Source organism: Chinchilla lanigera, unplaced genomic scaffold, assembly GCF_000276665.1.
Source record: "Chinchilla lanigera isolate Chin_1 unplaced genomic scaffold, ChiLan1.0 scaffold00072, whole genome shotgun sequence".
In the NCBI taxonomy this organism is placed as follows: Eukaryota; Metazoa; Chordata; class Mammalia; order Rodentia; family Chinchillidae; genus Chinchilla; species Chinchilla lanigera.
Window position 1 is genome coordinate 9,918,009 of NW_004955473.1, and position 21,097 is coordinate 9,939,105.

Genomic DNA, 21,097 nt, shown 5'->3' on the forward strand with positions numbered 1-21,097 from the left:
ACACACACACACACACACACACACAAGATAACTCAGAGAATTTAACTACTAATTTCTATTGCTTTATTGAAAGGAACAGTTAAAGTTTGTTTGATCAGTCTTACAGGCCTATATTTGTTTATGTGAGTAGCCAATTTGAAGATACCAATATGTAATACAACCACCATTATTAATTTCCAATCACCTTGTCTGAAATTCTGTATTGCTTTTATTGTATTTGTGTTGCTTTGTTGATTCCTGTGTGTTCATTAATCTGTTTTCCTTCTTTTATCTTTAAAATAAAAAAATAAAGCATCTTTCTCCAGTCATCCATTCATCAAGTGTTGTCACTGTTCTTTTTTATTTTAAAGAGAAAAACATCAAGAACCGATGATACAGAATTTCAAAACAAGGTAGGAGAAAGTTAACAATGGATAATATACTGCATATTGTTATCTTCAATGTAGTTGGTCAGAGTACAAGATAAAGGCATGCAAAATTAATCAAACAATGTAAGCACAAACTGTTCTTTTCAGTGAACTAATACAAATTAGTAGTATAATTATCTTAGCTAACTTGTGTGTATATATATATTTTTTTTTCCTTTCCCTTCCTTCTTTTCTCCTTTCCCCCATCACAGTTCTTTCCTTTGAGCAGTTTCTTTCCCCTTCACAATATATACTGTACACTTTGGATCGTATTTTCTCTTTCAATTTCTTACACTAGGAAGACAATGCAATGTCTACACATGCGAGTCTGATTTATTTCCCTTATGAATATGGTCTAGTTGCATCCATTTACCTATAAAAGCCTCAAGTTTTTTCCTTCTTTATAGCTGAGTAGTTCTTCATTTTAATAAAAATACCACATATTTTTATCCATTCCTCGGTTAATGGGCATTTGAGTTGTTTCCATGATTTAGCTATGACAAATTTTATGACTATAACCATGAGTGCACATATATTGCTGTGGTATGATGTTTTTATTTCTTCTGGGAAGGTAACCAGAAGGGGCATAGCTGGGTTAAATGGGACCTCAAATCCTACTTTTCTGAGGAATCTCCATACTGATTTCCACAGTGGTTCTACCAGTATACACTCCCACCAACAGGGGGGAAGGGCTGCATTTTCCCCACAGCCTGTCCAGATTTCACTCTAAAGCCAATGAAACTAAGCTTTATCGATGCAGGCAAGGTATATTTGTTGAGCCCCAACTACATGGCAGGCATTGTAGTGAATGGGAAAAAAATCAACTAAACAAGGAAAAAAAAAAGTTAAAGATACAAGTGCCTATGGTGAAAATGTACCAGATGTGATGACATCATTAATTTTGAGAATAAAAAAAGGTGGTTGTAGACTCTATTGAAATGTCAAGGAAGGTTAGAGAAACCCTCTCTTAGGTGGTGATAATCAAAGCAGAACTTGAAGTATGAGAAAAAAAAAATCAACCATTCAAAGGGTGGTGAGGCAGGGTAGAAATTTTTCCAGTAAAAGTAAAGGCCCTGTGGTAGAAAAAGGTAAAAGGCAAAAGATTAATATGATCTGAAGAGAAACCAGAGTATTGTGGTAGGAAAAGGTAACTCCCATGTAGGAACTGCAAAAAGACCAATGTGTCTAGAATGTGGTACAATAAAGTGAGGTCACTTAACATTTAGAGACCAGTAGGAAGAGTTTAAATGTTTTCATAATTGAGATGGGAAGCTATTGAAGGGGTTTAAACATGTTTCAATTAATATTATCCTTTTTAATTGACACATAATAGTTGTGCATATTTATTCTATATAGTGAGATATATATAAAGAGAGAGACAATGTATTCGGATCAAATCAAGCATTTCTATCTCATTATCATGTGTTTATATTGGTAGCCTTTGAGCTCTTTTTAGTTCTTATGAAATATGTATTAGGTTATTGTGATTTATAGTCATCCTGCAGTGCTATAGAACATGAAAACTTGTTCCTCCTGTCTGTGTTTTGGTACCTTTTATGCAAACTCTGACTGTCCTCTCTCCCTCTACCCTACCTAGCCTCTAGCAATTACTATTCTAATCTGTACTATTTTTAGATCAACTATTTTAACTTTCACATATGCCAAGAATATGCACTATTTGCCTTTCTGGGTCTCATTAATATCGTTTAACATACTGCCTTCTAATTACATGCATATTGCCACAGTGACAAGATCTCATTTTTTTATAGCTGAATATTATTTCATTGTGTATAGATGCCACATTTTCTTTATTCACACATTGAAGGGCACCTAGGTTGACCCCATATCACAGCTATTATGAATAGTGCCACAATAAACGTGGAAGTAGTGGTATTACTTGTATGTGCTGATTTCGTTTCTTTTGAATTTTACCTAGAAATCTGATTGTCAGACCATACAGTAGTACATCTATGTTTGGTTTTCAAAGGAATCTCCAAACTGTTCTCCATAATGGTTTTATTAGTTTACATTCCTACCCAAAACATGTGAAAATCATATTTCCTCATATCCCAGCCAGCATTTGTCATGTTTTACTTTTCAAATGATAACCATTCAAGGGTAAAATGATACCTCATTGTGGTATTCCTTAGCATTTCTCTGATAATTAGTGATTTTGAGAATTTTTCATATTGTAGTTGGACATTTGTATTTCTTCTTTTGAGAAATGTTCATTATAATGATTTGCCATTTTAACTGGACTTTGTGTTGTTGAATTTTCTTAGTTACTTGTATATTTCAAATATTTATCCTGTGTCACATGAATGCTTTGATAGCCACTCTATTGGCTCTCCCTTGTTGATCATTTCCCTTACTGTGCAGAAGCTTCTTAGTTTGACATAATCCTGTTTGTCTAGTTTTGATTTTGTTTCCCATGCTTTTGAGGTTTTATTCAAAAATCATTTTCTCTACTGATGTCTTGAAATGTTTCCCTTGTTTTTATCTTATAGCGTCAGAGTTTAAGGACTGTGTTTAAATTAATGCTCAGTTATTAAATTGATTTCTCTAGTGGTGAGAGATAGGAGTCAAGTTTTATTCTTCTCCATATGGATATACAGTTTTCCTAGCACCATTTATTGAAGATGCTGTCTATTTTCTAGTGTATATTTTTGGTGCTTTCTTGAGAAGCAGTTGGATGTGGGTGTACAGATTTATTTTTGGGACGTTGATTTTGTTCAGTTGTTCTGTGCATTGGTTTTTATGCCAGTTCCATGAAGTCCTATGAACTATATACTTGTAGTAGGTCTTGAAACCAGGTATTGTAACATCTCCAACTTTGATATTTTTCTTCCAGATTACTTTGGTGATTTGGGGTATTTTGTGCTTCCATATGAATTTTAAGATTGATTTTTTTTTAGTTCTATAAAGAATTCATTTGATATTTTCATGGGGTTGTATCAAATCTATAAGTTTCTCCAAATAATATGGACAGTTTAAAACTTACTTCTTCTCAAAGATGAGCATAGGAAACTTTTGTTTTTCTTTGTATGTCTTCTTTAGTTTCTTTCATCAGTGTTTTATAATTTTTGTTGAAAAGGTCATTGATTTACTTGGTTAAATTTTTTTACTATGTATGTCATTTTTCTCAGCTGTTATGAATAGAACTGCTGTCATGGGATCCTTTTAGCAAGTTCATTAAATGTGCTACTGATTTTTATTTCTACTATGTTCATTTTAGATCCCTCACCTTTTCTGATTAATTATTAGTTCTAATAGTTCATTGGTGTATTGTTTCAAATTGTATATATTTAGAAACATGTGACCAGAAAAAGGAATAATCAGAATTCTCTCCTTGCTGCTTGCATGCTTTATTTTTCTTTCCCTTACCTAATTAGTATAGTTAAAACTTCCAGCACTACTTCAAATGAGGGTGGTGAAAATGGGCTTCCTTGTCTTCAAGATCTTACAGGAAAGACTTTCAGGTTTGCCCATTCAGCGTGATGCTTGGTATGAACTGTTATATATCACATTATTTTGATGAGGTATATTCCCTCTGTACCTATTTTGTTCAGAGCTTTTATCAGAAGGCATGTTGAATTTTACTGAATGATTTTTCTGCATCTGCTGAGATTATATGACTTTTGACTTTTACTATATTAATGCAATGTGTTGCATTTATTGACTTACTAATTTGTGTATGTAGAACAATTTTTTCATCCCTGGAATAAATCCCATTGGATCATGCTAAATAATCTTTTTGATGTGCTGTTAGATATGACTTGATTGTATTTCCTTGAGAATCTCTGTGTCTATGTTCACCAGAGATGCTGGTTTGTAATTCCCTGTTTTATTGTGTCTTTGTCTAGTTTCACTACCAGCATAATGCTGGCTTCACAGGATGATTTTGGATGATCTCCTTTCAATTGTTTGAAATAGTTGGAAAAAATTTGTGTTAGTATTAGAGCAATAACATTATGGTAGCATTGAGCAGTGAAGCCATCTATCTGGTCCTCTGCTTTTCATTGTTGAAAGTCATGCTTGTTAATGATTCAGTCTCACTACTAATAATTGGTCTGTTCAAGTTTATGTGATTATGACTCAATTGGGTTAGGTTATGCATGTCCAGGAATTTTTCTATTTCTATTTCTTCTAGGTTTTGTATTTGTTGGTACATAGTTATTCATAATAATCCCTAATAATCTCTTAAATTTCTATGAGTGGATCATAATCTCTCCTTTTACAACTGTGATTTTACTTATTTGTGTCTTTTTCTAGGTTGGTCTCAATAAACATTTTTCTAATTTGGTTTTCCTTTTAGAAAATCAACTATTTCATTGATGTTTCATTCTTTCTTTTGTCTATTTCTGCTCTGATCTATTAATTATTAATTTGGTTTGTTGTTGCTCTAAGTTTCTTGGTACTCATAGTTAGATGATTAAATTGGAATTGTTCTATTTTTATGTATTTGTTTATTAATATAAATTTTCCTTTTAGTACTGCTTTTACTATGTACTATAATTTTCAGTATGTTCCATTTCTATTTTCATTTGTTTCAAGAAACTTAAATTTCCCTTTTGATTTCTTTATTCACCCATTGTTCATTCAAGAGAATGTTTACTTTCTGTGTATTTGTACAATTTTTATTGTTCCTCTTGTTTTCTAGCCTTATTCCATTGTGTTCAGAGAAGATATGTTATTTTTTTTCATTTTTTAAAATTATTTTGAGATGTATTTTGTGTATTAATATAAGGTGTGTTATAATGACCATAGATTAAGGTCCATGGTCATGTTCTAATGAGACGATTATGTATTTTTGAGTTATTGCATAAAATATTACAATGACAATGTCATATATTCTGGCAATAAAAATGTTCCATTTGTCATGGTCTGATGAGAAAACTGTGTATCCCATGTCCCCTAAGTTCAAACTGGTCTAGACTGGGGAAGAGGATCATATATCGAACACACTGCATTCCTTTTCTTACCAGTCCATTTGGAATGTGCATATTCCACAATTTCTTGTTTCACTGACACTATCTTTTGGCACTCTATGCCGAATATACTACCTCAACTGTAGCTATTCTGTGTTTTTTTATCCTTCTTTGTGAAGGACGAGTATATGTGGCACTTGTAATCAACTATTTTGCTGCAATTCCAGGAATTTTTAACAGATTATTTTACTGCTGATTATTATGCAGGAAATAGATCAAAAGGGTAGGATTGGAACTGCAGGGAACAAGAAGAAGAGTATACAGTTATGTAGGTGATATAGGAAAGAAGCAGTCAGAATTGGACATGGATAAAATGTATTTCTGAAGGAAGCCAACAGGATTTGGTGATATATGTGGGAAATAATGAGGAAGAAGAAATCTAGGATGATTCCATTTTCTTCCGTAAGCAGCTAATTACTGCATGGTGTTACTTAGATTAGTAGAGGAAAAGAGCATAGTAAGAATAGAATTATGTTTCAGATATTTATGATATATCCACACTACATGTGAAATTTCAGCTGGTTATATGAACCAGCTCAAGAAACACTAAAGTTAGCCTTCAACTAACTGGAAAGAATCTGCAAACAGAAGAATGTACAAGCATCACAGTTCTTGATAATCCCCAAATACTTACTTCCTTGGATTCAGGCATTAATGGCTCTACTCAGAATATCAGCACTGCCAGGAGTGGAGGCGCACACTTGTGATCCTAGCACTCGGGAGGCTGAGGCAGGAGGATCATTGCCAGTTTGCGACCTGTGTGGGCTACAAAGTGAGCTCAAGGCCAGCCTGAACTGCACAGAGAGACCTTGTCTCAAAAAGATAAAAACAAAAGGTATCAAAATACCAGCACTACCTCAATAATGCTTCAGCATATTAGATACTGTCTCATGACCCTGAGAGAATGTGCTAGATGATAAGTGATCTTTGTTGGGTTAAGAAGGTTTCACATACACATCAAGATTATGCTGCTCTAATTCAGAAGAAAAATTTGAGTGGAATTTTACAGTCTTCATAGGAGGGGAGGCACTTGAGAGAAGAGGAAGGTATGAAAGGAAGAAGTTTAAAAGAAAGTAGGAGGAGCTAGGCCTGGTGGCACACGCCTGTAATACCAGCACTCGGGAGGCTGAAGCGGGAAGATCGTTGTGAGTTCAAGGTCAGCCTGGGCTACAAAATGAGCTCAAGGTCAGGCTGAACTGCATACTGAGACCCTGTCTCAAAAAAGACAAAAAATAAATTTTAAAAAATAAAAGGAAGTAGGAGAAAAGTGTTATGAAAGAAACTTCGAGTCATTCACGACATTATACCTAAATATCTATTTATAAACCTTCGTTTCTTTTTATTATTAAAATTTGCAAAAATTTACTGAATACTACAGGCCAGACACTGCTACAAGTACATTATATGAACTAATTCATTAGTTCATTGCGGAGACCTATAAAATATTCATTTTTCATCACTTTGCAGATGAAGAAACATTGATGTAGAGATGCAATATTCCCTAAACTAACCAAGGTATTAAGTGGAGTATTGGAATTTTAGCCTTAACAGTTTCCAGAAGTTATGGTTTTAACCACTACACAATTGATTTGTGTATAATATAAAAGGCAATTGTAAACGGCCTTTTGTCTCTCTAATAAGTAGGTGTTTTACCAAAAGCATTCTTGACATCTTACTATTCATTATTTTATTGTCTGAGCTCCACATATTTTATGATTTCAAAACAATTTTGATACTATTTCTATATTAACGTATTGCTTCCTATCTATATATCCTGTGATTTTGCCCTTTATACATTTTTGTTTTCTTTTCATATTTTTAGCCCTTTGCCCTTTAAATATAGAGCCAAAAGAAGTATTTGCTGATCATCATAGAAACCACTGTGCAATTCTAAAACTCTGTTATATAGACCATAATTTATTGATGAGGTATTCCATCTCAGACTCTTCATCCATATTTTCTCCCATGAGGGAAAGGCTATAAAACTATTTTCATGCTAGGCAAATTTAAATCAGACTCTCATATCTGACTGCTGTTGTGAACAACTCCAACAGCTGCTCCAGGTTCAGAGCCCATTTTATTCCATAGAGAAAAATGAAGTGTGTTAATTGGCTAATCTGTGCATTTGTTTTTTTAATGATATGGTTTTAAGTTAACTTAGCCATATGTTAAGGCCCATGTTTAGAAACCAATCTATTTTCAAACTAGCATTTGTGAATTGCCCCAGTATAAGGCAAATGTTTCACTGAGTGAAGTGGGTAAAACAAAACAAAAGCAACCTTTTGTTGAGTTTAAAACAGTACCTAATGACCAGTTATTTTATAACCTCAGAATATTTTTAAAAACCATGAAAATCCAGTTATGATAATTGATTTTCAGCGTACTAATTTGAAAGTGCTTTGCCTCTCAGAATTTTTTTTTTTTTTTAACCTAGGCAATTTTTGTCTCATGGCTAGGTCCCATCTGTCATTGTGCAATTGGGTTTGCCCTTTTTCTTTTGTAAATGGTATACTTCCTTTTTAACAAATATGGTCCACGTTTACATAGCAAAATATTAAACAATGTTTGCTCTTATTTTCTGACTGGGAAATCGTATAAACTTATGACTCTGAAAAATTTATTACTAACAAATTTTGCCTTTTAAGAATTTGTACGTAGACCTTAAAAAAAGAACCAGAAATTTTTCTTTCCTTTCATCATCATCAATACTTCTTTTGAGGGTGGGTTTAGAACTGTCAATTCCAGGCTGGGGATTTAGCTCAGCGGAAAAGCACCTGCCTGGCAAGCGCAAGGTTGTGAGTTCAGTTCCCAGTACCGGAGAAAAACCAAAAAAAAAAAAAAAAAAAAAAAAAAAAAAAAAAAAAAAAAAAGAACTGCCAATTCCTGTGTTACTCAAATGTTTTAAATATCTACTGCCCAAATGATAGACATAATTTAAAAGCAAAATAACCTACCTATACTGAAAACTTACAGGCTAGAAATTTACTACGGAATACCTGTTATACTTTTTTATTCAGTACTTTGTAAAGAAACAATATGGAAATATTTCCAAAGGAAAAATATGTATCAGTGAAAGTGTTGGGGAAAGGAAAAGTACAGAATTAGGGGGTAGAAATTAGATTACTTGAGTTACTGGCATGATTAAGGATGGCATTTCCAAGAAGTACTCCCAGTTTCTCACTGAGATAATTTGGTTCTCCCAAAGATCGTTTAGGTGTTACCCAGAGAAAATGTTGTACTATCTAGAAGAAATAAAAACTTTGACTGAATCAACCCTTAATAGGGTGGTTAAATTTTCCCTTAAGGCTTTTTTTACCTCTAGAGACACAGTGTGGTGTGTCCAGAGAGTGTATTTTACACAGACACACACACACACACACACACACACACACACACACACACACACTTACATACATGCAAACCAATAAAATAAGAAATTACACAGGGAAATAATGACTCTACTTATCCAGCTTCTGAGTGAAGTATGCCAATCTCATTGCTCTCATAATGGAGAAAATTAATATACCCTGTCAGGGCTACATGATGTTAATAGTGAAATACTGTGAAGTAACTGCATATAGAAGAGTCAGGAAATCCACTTTGATCTACATTTTTGATGTTTGATAATTGCACTTATTATCAGGTCCTCTCTGCTCTTTTTCTTGACATGAGATCCATTATCAGTGACAGCATGAGTGTGAGTAGGGGTTTCATTTGAAAAACTTTTTAAGATGAGGTAATGGAAAAGAAGCTATTTTTCTTCCTCCATGCATATTAAAAGAATACAAGAAAATTAATTCTCATCCTACAGTGGCACACTCAAATTACTTGTCTTTTATGTATGGTATTCTCTGGTTACCACATATATTTTTTCAAAATAATTTGATCCTTAGTGAATTACTTTGTATGTACATAGAGTGGTATTATTTGCTTTGATGCTTTCATTCTAAGAAAAAGCACTGAGTAAAGAGATAAACGATAATCATAAAGACCAGAACAAGTCAGGTAGCCAAACTTTGCATCTTCAGAAATCATCATAAATAGAATCCATAGTCATAGGTGGAGAGGATAGACTAATAAAAGGATGCTACCTCATTTACAACAATATAGATAATTGGTAAATTCATTAATTAACATTCTTTCTGTAACAGCTAACATATTTTAATAACACGTTACGGTGATGCAAGCCATTATTGGCTATTAATATGTGATAATGTGTTTGAACTTTTCTGCCTGCCTAAATTTTACAGGAAGCAAAGCTAATTTAGCACTTTAATGTGACTCCTTGCACTTTAACAAATTAGTATTCTTTACTGTAGAAACCTAAGTAAAATGCTGATTCATTCATTTACTAATTCTTTATCTCTGTTATGGGTGCTACTTACTATTTGGTCTCTGGTTGTTAGAAATACATGTGTAAAAAACAATTGATAAATAATACATTGTTAAATTATGACAGTATGAACTCTTTCTGCCCCAACTAAATATTTTTCATATACTTTTGTTTATGAGTTTTTCTTCTTTGCTTAACTAAAAAGTAGACTTATCTTTACTCAACTAAGTTAACTAATATTGAATTTAGGGCAGTTAATAACATTAATAATCCTGGAACTTCCTATTTCCATTAACTTTGTTGTTCAGATGTGTTCAAAATTAAGTTACTGGAGAAATAGTATTCCTTATAGCTTTTGTGAAAAAAGTGTCAGTGCATTTGGCAGTGGTTTATGATGTAGATTCTAGTAATCTCTAACTTACTTTGCATAACTTTATACTCAGAAAGTGTTTAGTAATGTATAGCCATAGTACAAACGAAACCAAGTGTCAGGAAAATTAAGACAATATGGTAAGTGTACAAAAATGCAAACACATCTTTTCCAAATTAACCTTCAGCCACTTTTAAAGTACATTTGTGCTACCTGTGAATCACTAGTTTATTTGCTGCTCTTTATTTTTGTTTTGTTTTGGTTTTTTTCCAGTACCAGGAATCGAACTCGCAACCTTGCACTTGCCAGGCAGGCACTGTGCCGATGAGCTAAATCCCCAACCCCTTTGCTGCTCTTTAAATGTGTGTAGTATCTTATGGAATCAATCTCATTATTTCATTGTTCTTTAAAATCCTGAGCCATTTAAAACTACTTCGCACATTTTAGCAAGCTGGCAGAGGAATAACTATTTTGTTGAAAATTTATAAAAATTTTTGAACTTCATTTTTATCTAATTTTTAAAAATAACAGAAAAACTTAGAGTATTGGCAAAACACCTTTGACCTCAGACAGTCAAATAATTGTATTATCTATTATTGGAATATGATTTCTAGAGAAAAGACATAGCCTGTTAGGAATTGGTGCCCCTACAATACTTTCTTGATAGAGACTGAAGCAGGTGCTAAATAATGGATATCAGTCTACATCAATAGTATCACTAATAGCAGGGCATGAAGTAAAGAGATTAAAGAAAATGGAAGGGGATCAAAAGCAAATTTATTTGATCCAAAAATTCTTCCTATAGCCAATGATATCAAGTGGAGATTTACAAGAGGGCAAATATCGCAAAGTTCCTGAGATCGTTTAACTGAGTCATTTCCAGGTAGTGAAAGCACACACAAAATATTTAGACACATTGTTAGTAAGAATATACTTCCAAGATATTTCCACAGAACAACTTCAATGCCTGATCAATACTATAGCTGATGACCTCCATCCATTCCAACTAATATGTCTACTTTTTGCACTAAAAAATTTGAAAAATTAGCATAGTAATGAAATTTTGCATAATACTTTGTGAATGAAATTGAGAGTTGTGTTGTATAGGCAGTAATACTTTCATTTAAATGACTAAACCTAGTATAAATGAAATCATTAATATTTTCAGAAATAATGAGAAGAACGTATAGAATTCCTGTGATTACAGAATCCCTTTCAAATTGAGATTTTCATGTGATATTTTCATTTTGAGTTACAGTATTTTTAAAAGAATAGAAGGTAGTCTGTTGACCATCTATTTACAATGGGTGGTTAGGCCATGTTCATTATGCTGTGTTCCCTTACTGTTTTGCTTTTGGCTGTATGATGAATATATATATATATATATATATATATATATATATATATATCTCGTAGTGGGAATCGAACTTGACCTCATGCTTGCCAGGCACGTGCTGTACTGCTGAGATATATCCCTGGCCCTTGTGTGATGGACATTTAACATTCTCACAGTATGAATTTTCCAGCTTTACTTGAAATGCTCCAATAAATTTTTATATATCCATTTTTTTGTATTCATGACTAACATGGACCTATTATTCTAATAATAAATTAGATGAGCCCTATATTGTCTCAAGTTGCTACTTGATACAAATGTATTTACTGTATGACTTTCCTATAAGATGTTTCAAATATTCATGGGCTATTTGAAGCCAGAGTGAACACCATTGAATAAAATACAATTTTCAAGTATATAATTTGAAATTTCACCATCATAGATGTTTGCTACAGAGAATGACAAAACAGAATCATTTTCTAGAGGACTGACTGGCAGGGTCTCTTGGGGAAGTATTAACCTGCTTCACTTGAAATCCATTCTGTTTTGTTACAGCATCTGTAGAATTGTTTGACCATAGGGGCTGTCTGTGTTATCTTAACCAAACTCATAAGGAACTGATGTATAAAACTTGGACGTCAACAGATTGATTTACAAGATAGGTTTGAAATATGGATTCCCCTCATACTTAGGTTTTTTTTTTGAGATTTAAAACAATTTGAAAGAAGTCTTTCCAATCACATAACTTAGGAATATTGAAAAACTAAGAAAATGTATGTCATGAATGAATAAAATATATGTGAATAATAGTCTGTTTTACCATGTACTACCGTAAAACATACATAGATCTATTATAAAAAGTTAAAAATTTGTGGGCCAGGGATATAGCTCAGTGGCACAAGCACCTGCCTGGCAAGTGCAAAGTCCTGAGTTCGATTCCTAGTACAAAAAAAAAAAAGTTAAAAATTTATCAAAGTTTACACAAAACCTTAGAGACCATTTTGGCACAAGTCAGTCAAGAGAAACATAAAAAGGTAAATATGCAGTACTAAATCATAACTGCATGAATTAACTGTAGTGCATACTGTTCTATTGCTAAAATGTCATAGCCACCTCTTGTTGCTGTGCCTTGAACAGAAGTGTTGTGTCACTAAAATGTGGTGTGACTCTAAAAATCACTCTGTAAGCAGTCCTTTCTACAGTAAATTTCATATCAGTAAAAAGTGACCTAATGATTCTCAAGTATTTTTCACTGTATGTAATTTATATATAGCATATAAAACATGTGTCAATTGACTATGTTTCTGATAGTGCATTCTTTTTTCAGATAAACCACTATAATTTTTAGCAGGTATATTTAAACCCATTTGTGTCTTCCTAAAATACTTGGCCACTCATTTACAGATTACTGTTGAGAATGAGTTCCTTTTAAAAACTACTGATATCATTTACAACATTTTCCATAATTTCATTCTCAGTGGCTTTTATGTTTGACTTTGTGAAGATGTCTTATTGGCATGGCCATCTTATGTCCAGTGCTGAGCCTTGAACTCTTCTGAAGACATGCCCCCAGTGATCCACCTTCACCAACTGGGCCCTACCTCTTAACAGCACATTCATCAGTGTATTAATCTACTGACCATGGTGCTCCCCCGTGATCTAATCACATTCTGAGAGCCCCACTCTAAACATTTCAGACTTTGGGGCAAAATTTTAGATCTAAACCATAATATTCCAATCCTGGCCCCCTGACGTCTCATGTCTATCTTGTTATGCAGACTATATTTTATTCATCTCCAAGAGTTGTCAAAGTCTTAAGAGTTCTAGTATTGTTCAAATTCTAAGGCTAAAATCTTCTCTGAGACTCAAGGCAAACTTTTAGCTGTGAGCCCTTGTAAAAATCAAAAAGAAAGTTAAACACGTTCAAAATGCATAGTGTTTACCTGGGAGTAAATACAAAATGCTTGTCTGGGGGTAAACACTCCCAATCTAAAAGGAAAGAATAGTGGAACAGAAAGGAGTTGAGCCAAAGCCATACAAATAAAAAATCCTGGAGTTCCCTGCCCAGCATACACATGGTACTGAGATACAAGCTCCAAAGGGATTGAGCTACTTGCTATAGTCTAGCCAGTTGGAACCTACAGGGCCTCATATTTGGGTTGGATCAACTCAGTGCCCTTAGCTTTACCTTAGAGATGTTCCACATTCCTGGAACATCTATTTCCTCGGATCTCTGCTGAATCTTGGCTTCACTCTTACAGCTTCATGCACTACTGTCTGAGCAGTTCCTGTCAGGGATTGTCATACTTTTTTGCCTGGCTCAATAGGAATTCCTTTGAAATCTAGGTGGAAGCATTTATGACTGCTGTTCATTCTCCGGTGCGCACAGTTCATTGATTATTTTATTGAATTTTCTACAGTGGTGTTTATATGCAGAAGAGTTGGCTATGGTAGAAGCTTACTCAACTAAACCCTCCCATCACTTACTGGATATTTCCTACTGTTATTTATAGGTTTTTAAAAAAATAATGTGGGGCTGGGGATTTAGCTCAGCGGCAAAAGCGCCTGCCTGGCAAGTGCAATGTCGTGAGTTCGGTTCCCGGTACCGGAGAAAAAAAAACAAAAACCAAAAAAAATAAAAAATTTAAAAAAAAATTAAAAAATAATGTAATAATATTCCATGTAAAATAATGTAACAAAGTAGTGAACTTGCACATAATACTTCACTGTTCTCAGCAGTTTATATAAAATAACTACTTCATGAAATCAAGTAATACAGAGTTCTATACAGTACATTTAACAGTTGTACTTCGCTCACTGTACTACTTTTTGAGAAACATGTATTCTTCCTGTTATTTCTTAACCAAATAAGATTTTACTGTGTATCAACTTTCTGAAATGTGTATCTTTCCAAGTCACTTTAAATCATTAGTTAGATAAAACAAATTTTCTACTATTACTACCACTACTATTACTACTATTATTACTACTATTACTACTACAACTCTCCCACATACATACACACAAACTTACAGAATGCATACTTCCATAGACAAAGTTAAACATTCATGTTTGTGAATGAATTTTTGTGGTTAAGGTACCTTTACTGAGCTAATTTTCCTTTCTTCCTTCTTTAGTTGGTTAGAATGTGCCTATGTCCACTATCAAAATATTGAGACCTAGACTATACCATGACTTTTAACCTTACTTAAGTCAACTCATTTACGTCTATCTAATCATTAGGAAGCTAAAAATTAAATAATACAGAACACCTTAAAAAGGTTAAAATGTTGAACAAATAAATAATATGTCCATTTCACGAATGCCTTCGATATATGAGAGCTTGGGCTAGGGGGTTAGAGTTAAAATGATGAATGAAATGCAAATCCTTGCCTTCAGGGCGATGACACTGTAGCTTAAAAATAAACATACAAACAGCCAAACTGTGTATTAATTCAGTGATATGGTTGATGATATGATATAGATTTTTTTGAAATATGTAACGGGGCTAGCAATGAGAGGACAGTTAATTTTGACCAAGATGATCAGAGAAATTGTAGTAGAGATAATGACATCAGTTCCTCCAGAAATGATAAAATATTTGAGTGTGAAACAAGAAAGGGAATGAATTCTAAGAAGTTGGTATGCAAGTATTTTAGGGGCAGTGTAAAATAAGTTTATTGTGGCTGAAGCATAGGGTTTGTATGGTCATGGGAGAGTAAAAGGCAAGGATTGAAAGTAGAGTGAGTCACATTTAGATTATGAAGTATTGTATTCACGTAATTTCTAAGACATTTAGCTAGTTTATGATAGCCAGTGGGTGAAGGACTTCAACTAGAGAAAATCCATAGTGTATTATTTAAAACAGTGATAGGTTTGATCTAAAAACTAAACTAAATTGTAGAATGGCTCCAAAATAGTATTTGATGTCTTTCATTAACCTAAATGTTACCTGAGAAGTTTTGATTAGAAGACAGTTCTCCCAGTTTTGACTCAGTGCATGTTTTTTTCCTATCCTTGTAACTCACCTGGCTTCAACATATGTCTTGTAAATTTCCTATGCTTAACCTACGTCAAGCTGGAGAAAGAGAGATGACCAAGGAAGATTATGAATGGAAGTTTTTGTAAGTCAGACCTGGAAGGTGGTACTCAACATTTCTGTTTTCTAAACTCAGTCATATGTCTACACTTATCTCCAGGAAAAGCTGACAATATGGCCCATGTCTTTTGGAGGAAGAGAAAAGGGGTTCAGTGAATAGTTCATTAGTCTGTGGTATGCATAGTCAAATTTGGTATTTAGAAAGCACATTCTTGTTGCAGTGTTAATGATGGATTGGACAGGGCAATACTAGAGAAAAAAGAGTAGTTAAATTGCTATCTTAATAATCTATGTTAGATACAATGAAATCTCAAAAGCAGTGCTTAACCATGCCAGTATAAGACAGTATATAGTAAAGGGCTCTAAGCTATTAAGAACTCAACAATTATGAGTCTAAGAAAGCAACACTTACTTTTGGATGAGCATTTTTAGGAACAACATAGAGAAGTCACCATTAATCTAGGTTATCAGTCTATTTTTCAAATCAACAACCTCCTACTCCCCTATTTTCAGCCACCAAATCTAATATCTGAAATGTCTCCCTGTCTTAGATTATGACGTATTGTATTGATGTAATTCTAAGACCTTTAGCTAGTTTATGATAGCCAGTGGGTGAAGGACTTTAACTAGAGAAAAAACGTAGTATATTATTTAAAACAGTGATAGCTTTGATCCAAAGACTAAACTAAATTGTAGAATGGCTCCAAAATAGTATTTGATGTCTTTCATTAACCTAAATGTTACCACTGTGCTTAGTAGTAGCAGAGCCCGCAGTTCCATCCCCAGAAGGAAGAAAACGAAGGGCTTGGCAGAAAAAGGGAGAAGGAAAGAAAGAGAAGAAAAGAGGAGAGAGAGAGAGACAGAGAGAGAGAGAGAGACAGAGAGAGAGAGAGAGAGAGAGAGTAAGAAAGGAAGAAATAAAGAAACAAACTGCTGAAAAATAAGAACCATTAGATTTTTGCCATTTACCTCAAGGAATTTTCAATCTATGTGGGAAGGAAGAATACATCCAAAAGACAACTTGAGAATATATATATATATATATATATATATATATATATATATTCAGTAAATGCAAATTGATTCAACACAAATTGAATCCAGACTACTAAAGACATTTGGAGGAAGAGGTGTGATAAGGAGTTTATGGAAGCATTTGGACATAAGTTTGAAGTTGAGATTTTATTCCTTCAGTTAACAGCTATGTATTAAGCACATTATATGCTAGATAACCGCACTACCTGGTTCAATAAAAGGCACAATATTTGTTAAATAAAATATTACCTATATCATGGGACAAATAAAAGACAAACTTTGCTTTTGAGGAACTTACTGGAAATAAGTAATATGGCTCAGTATGGTTAAGATTTGAGTAGAGATAAACAAGCTAGTGTGAGAAGTTTTAACAGGTGCTCTGATAGAGTGTCGTGGTTGGGGCACAAAGGAAGGCCTCTTCAGAGATATATTTGTACAGCAGGAGTTCCTGAACTTGTTTTGAAATAATTTCATTGTGGTTGAATTGAACAGTTTGGTTTATATAGTCAAGGGAGAGTGGGAGTCAGGATAGAAAGAAGAATGAAATTATAGAGTGAGTAATATTAATGTTTGGAAGAAAACTTGTACCATTCTAAGAAACTTACCTAGTTCCCACACTAACCAATGATGACTGTTGAGAGAAGCACAGTCATTTCAATGCAGAGGACAAGAGGAAGGAATGACAGTTAAAGAGGGAGGGGATCAGGGTGTATTAATACCTGGACTTTCATGCACTATGCTTGGCCCTTTGAAGATGCTCAGAAAATAGTCAACTCTATTCCTATATTCCGCCCTATAGTCCTTACTATGTACCTAGTTTACATTTCTCCAATTTCAGACATCTAACTAATTAACAGAGGTGGTAAAATAATGATTTTTCCATCAGAGGTTGAAGGCTTTCCTTCTCTCTGGTGGTGACCTCAATTTGCATACCCCTAAGGCTGCAAAATCATTTGCAGGTATACTCAGCTGCTTTAAATCACAGTTGCAAGCCATCACTGATCTAAGCCATGTAAGTCCCAATTTCTGTTCAAAGTGAGACACCTACCTGAAATAATAGTATCAACAAGCACCATCTTGAATTCAAAATTAGATTGAGGCAACAAATAAAGTTTTATGTAATATGAATCACCAAAGGCCTGAATATCTCTTATTGTAGCACAATTATATTTCTTAAAAGCTAACAACCATATTTCCTCAGTGAAACTTACTGTATGAAATATTTAAGTACACTGTGGTCCTTGATGCATAGTAATTTTAATGTGAAATATTTCAGAACAAGACAATAGCAAATGAGTGCTAGGGCATGGAGTTTAAAAGTGAAATTTTATTTCACTGGCAATTTTGTGCCTGTCCTCATTTGTGTGTTATGCACAAAATAAGTATCTATCATAATTTGGAGCCTGTGGTCTAATTTTCTATGTGCCACATCCTTAATCCACACTGGGAAGAATGGTGGTCTTTTAAAATGAGGAATATCTAGGACATCTATCATATTTTCATGATAATAAATATGTTACATCAAAAATAAGAGTAGGAAAGGCAAGACATTAGAAGTCAAAGTTAAACTTCAGTCCCCAAGTTTGTTATCTCTTAATAAGGTTGCCTCAAACCAGTTACTGAATTCTGAACCTTGATTGTTTCATCTATAAAATGAGAATAGTATCTATTACTACCTTGAGGATATTTGTAAGAATTAGAGACTATATTTTTTGAATTATACTGTATGCATTTTTTAATGAATGGAAACTCTTACTGCAACTAATGTGGCTAGCATCATGCCTATGGAGGGTACAAGTATATTTCAAACTGCCCTTTGTATTTACAATGCCCTCTCCTTTATTCACAGGAGATACATTCCAAAACTCCCAGTGGGTGTCTGAAAACAGAGAGTATTACACACTGTCCATGCTATTTTTTCATACATATGTGCTTATGATATTTAATTTATATAGTAGACACAGTAAAAGATTATAGTAACTTATAATAAAATAGAGCAATTATAGCAATATACTGGCATAAGAGTGCCAGCACCATTATTCTTAAACTTTGAGGCCATTAGTAAGTAAAATAACAGTTACTTGAACCCAAGTACTGCAATATCTCAATAGTTGATTTCCTAACCAACATGGCTACAAAGTGACTAATGAGCAGGTGGCATACACGGTGTAGGTATGATGAACAAAAGCATGATTCATGTTCTAGCAGGATGGCATGAAATTTTATCACACTACTCAGAATTGCACACAGCTAAAAACTCATGAATTATATTTTTCCCTTTTATAATTTTATACCTCAGTTGAGAATTAAGTAGTTGAAAACTTGGCAAATTAAACCATGTGTAAGAAGGAACTACTGTAACCATTTTAAGACTTGTCCCATTTGTACCACGATATTCCAAACCAATTTCAAAGTATGAGCAGGTAAAAGTGAAGGTGAGGTACCCATCATTCCAACACCCATTCTAATCTCTAAGTCATGTTCCAGAAGCAAAATGTGAAAACTATCCTCAGTGGTACATATTTAAGAGTAGTAGAAAACTTAGAACACAATTTTAAAACCACTGTATAGCTTCTGGTAAGTCCCTCTATGACCTAAATATTTATTCTATGATAAATGTGTCTAAAAAATCACTGCAGTAGACTTGAGAAAGTTGTGCAGTATGCTTGCTGACCTACCATTTCAGAAAGAACTACATAGGAAATGAATGTCCTTTAAATAGATGACAAGTAAAAGCTTTTCATGGCTTCATAAATTTCCTACAGCTTTTCTAAGGAGATAAACTGACAACCTGCCCCACAATTGTTGAATGACAGTCTACCCTCAAAACACTTCCCTACAATCCATGAGAAAAATAATGTAAAATACTAATTTTTAGAATAAAACTGTGTCACCTGCGTGGCAGGCACAAGGTCCAGAGTTCAATTCCAGGTACAACGAAAAGAGAATAAAACTCTGTGTGGCCATCCTCCAGAAGAGTATTTTAATGGATCTGTCAATTTTCAGTGTCTCGAATGTGAACTCCACATTCTGGGATGGAGCACTCATATAATGTGCAATCCGCATTCATTATATAAACTGTGACCCTGCCACTATGCATATTTTTTAATGAAGATGAGTTGTTTGGGTAATTATAAATGGCAGCTAATTAAAAAATGTAATTGTTTTTTAAAATTTTATGCAGATGCTTTAGGAATTGAGTTTAAATAAAGCAGTAAATCACATAGAGATTGTTGAGTTTTGAAGGTATCTCTGTAGGTAGATAAAATAGCAGAAATTCAATAGTCAACAAACTTATAAGCAGATTAGGTGCTATCTATGAATTTAAATGTAAAATTTATAAATGATTTTTACTCAGAGTGATTGAGTTGAATATGATTTACTCACATTGACAGATGAAACTCCTTCTTCTACATTTTTCATTGCTTACAATATATTGGAACTATAAATGCATCCCCTAAAGTTAAGCTGAAGAAAGTTTAGAATATTGAAAAACACAGGCAACATTCTTTTATTGTAGTCCTCAAAACTGAAGAGCTCTACTCATTAGAACAAAAGTAGTTTACAGCATAAAAGAAAAATTAAACAACCATGGTAGTGAACTCATTCATGAAATAAATCCACTGAGTTATGAAAATCAAGACAATAAATAGAGCAGGGGTCACCAAACTATGACCCATATGCAAAATCTGGCCCACTACATGTTTTTGTAAATGATATTTCATTGGAACAACCATTATGTTCATTTATTTATATATTGTCTATGGCAGCTTTGCATTACACTGGTAGAAGTGAATACTGGGGGAGTAATCATATAACCTGAAAAGCCTCAAGTATTTACTATATAGTCACTCACAGGAAAAGATTCCTACTCCATATCATATAAAATTATTTTAATTGGAATATAAAGCATGATATATATTTGTATAAGCAATTCATCAGTATAAGAGAGGCTAACCAATACTTTGCTCTAAATGCCAATGATTGTCTAGAAAGATGTTAGAAATTAAATAGACTACTTTTTTTCCTGTTATGCAGCCCTAGTGCACCCAAACTTTTTAGTCATTATATCTCAACATATAGAATGCAGAACTGAATAAAAATCAGAGGAGAAAAAATGAACTTAAACTAGGCTACACAAAGAAAAACATACTTTGCAATAATTAATCACAGTATGACAGTTTGACTAGACTAAGAAGTGTTCAGGGGATTAGTAAAGTATACTGCGTGTGTCCAGATGGGGGCTGGAGGAGCCATCTTGGAGTTTATATTTTGTCCATCACCCCTTACTCTTTGGTAATGGTCTCTTCTGCTTCCCAACTGTCATGAATCACTTAACCATAGACTGAAATCTCTGAAACCATTTGTCAAATTAAGTTTATCCTCTGTGAGTTGTAGGTATCAAGTATTGTATCACAGTGATGGGAAATATGACGAATATGCCCACATATCAAGAGAAATAAATTATGAGAGATAATTTTATGAAAATCTTCAAAATCAAGAAAGCTGATAATAGAGTACACATTTTT

The 21,097-nt window shown here is 33.6% G+C and overlaps 1 protein-coding gene across 1 annotated transcript in view; it reads left to right on the forward strand.

The window, feature by feature from the left end:
* Positions 1-21,097, forward strand: part of Tenm1 (teneurin transmembrane protein 1) — a 784,186-nt gene that overhangs the window by 360,187 nt on the left and 402,902 nt on the right. The window lies entirely within an intron of this gene.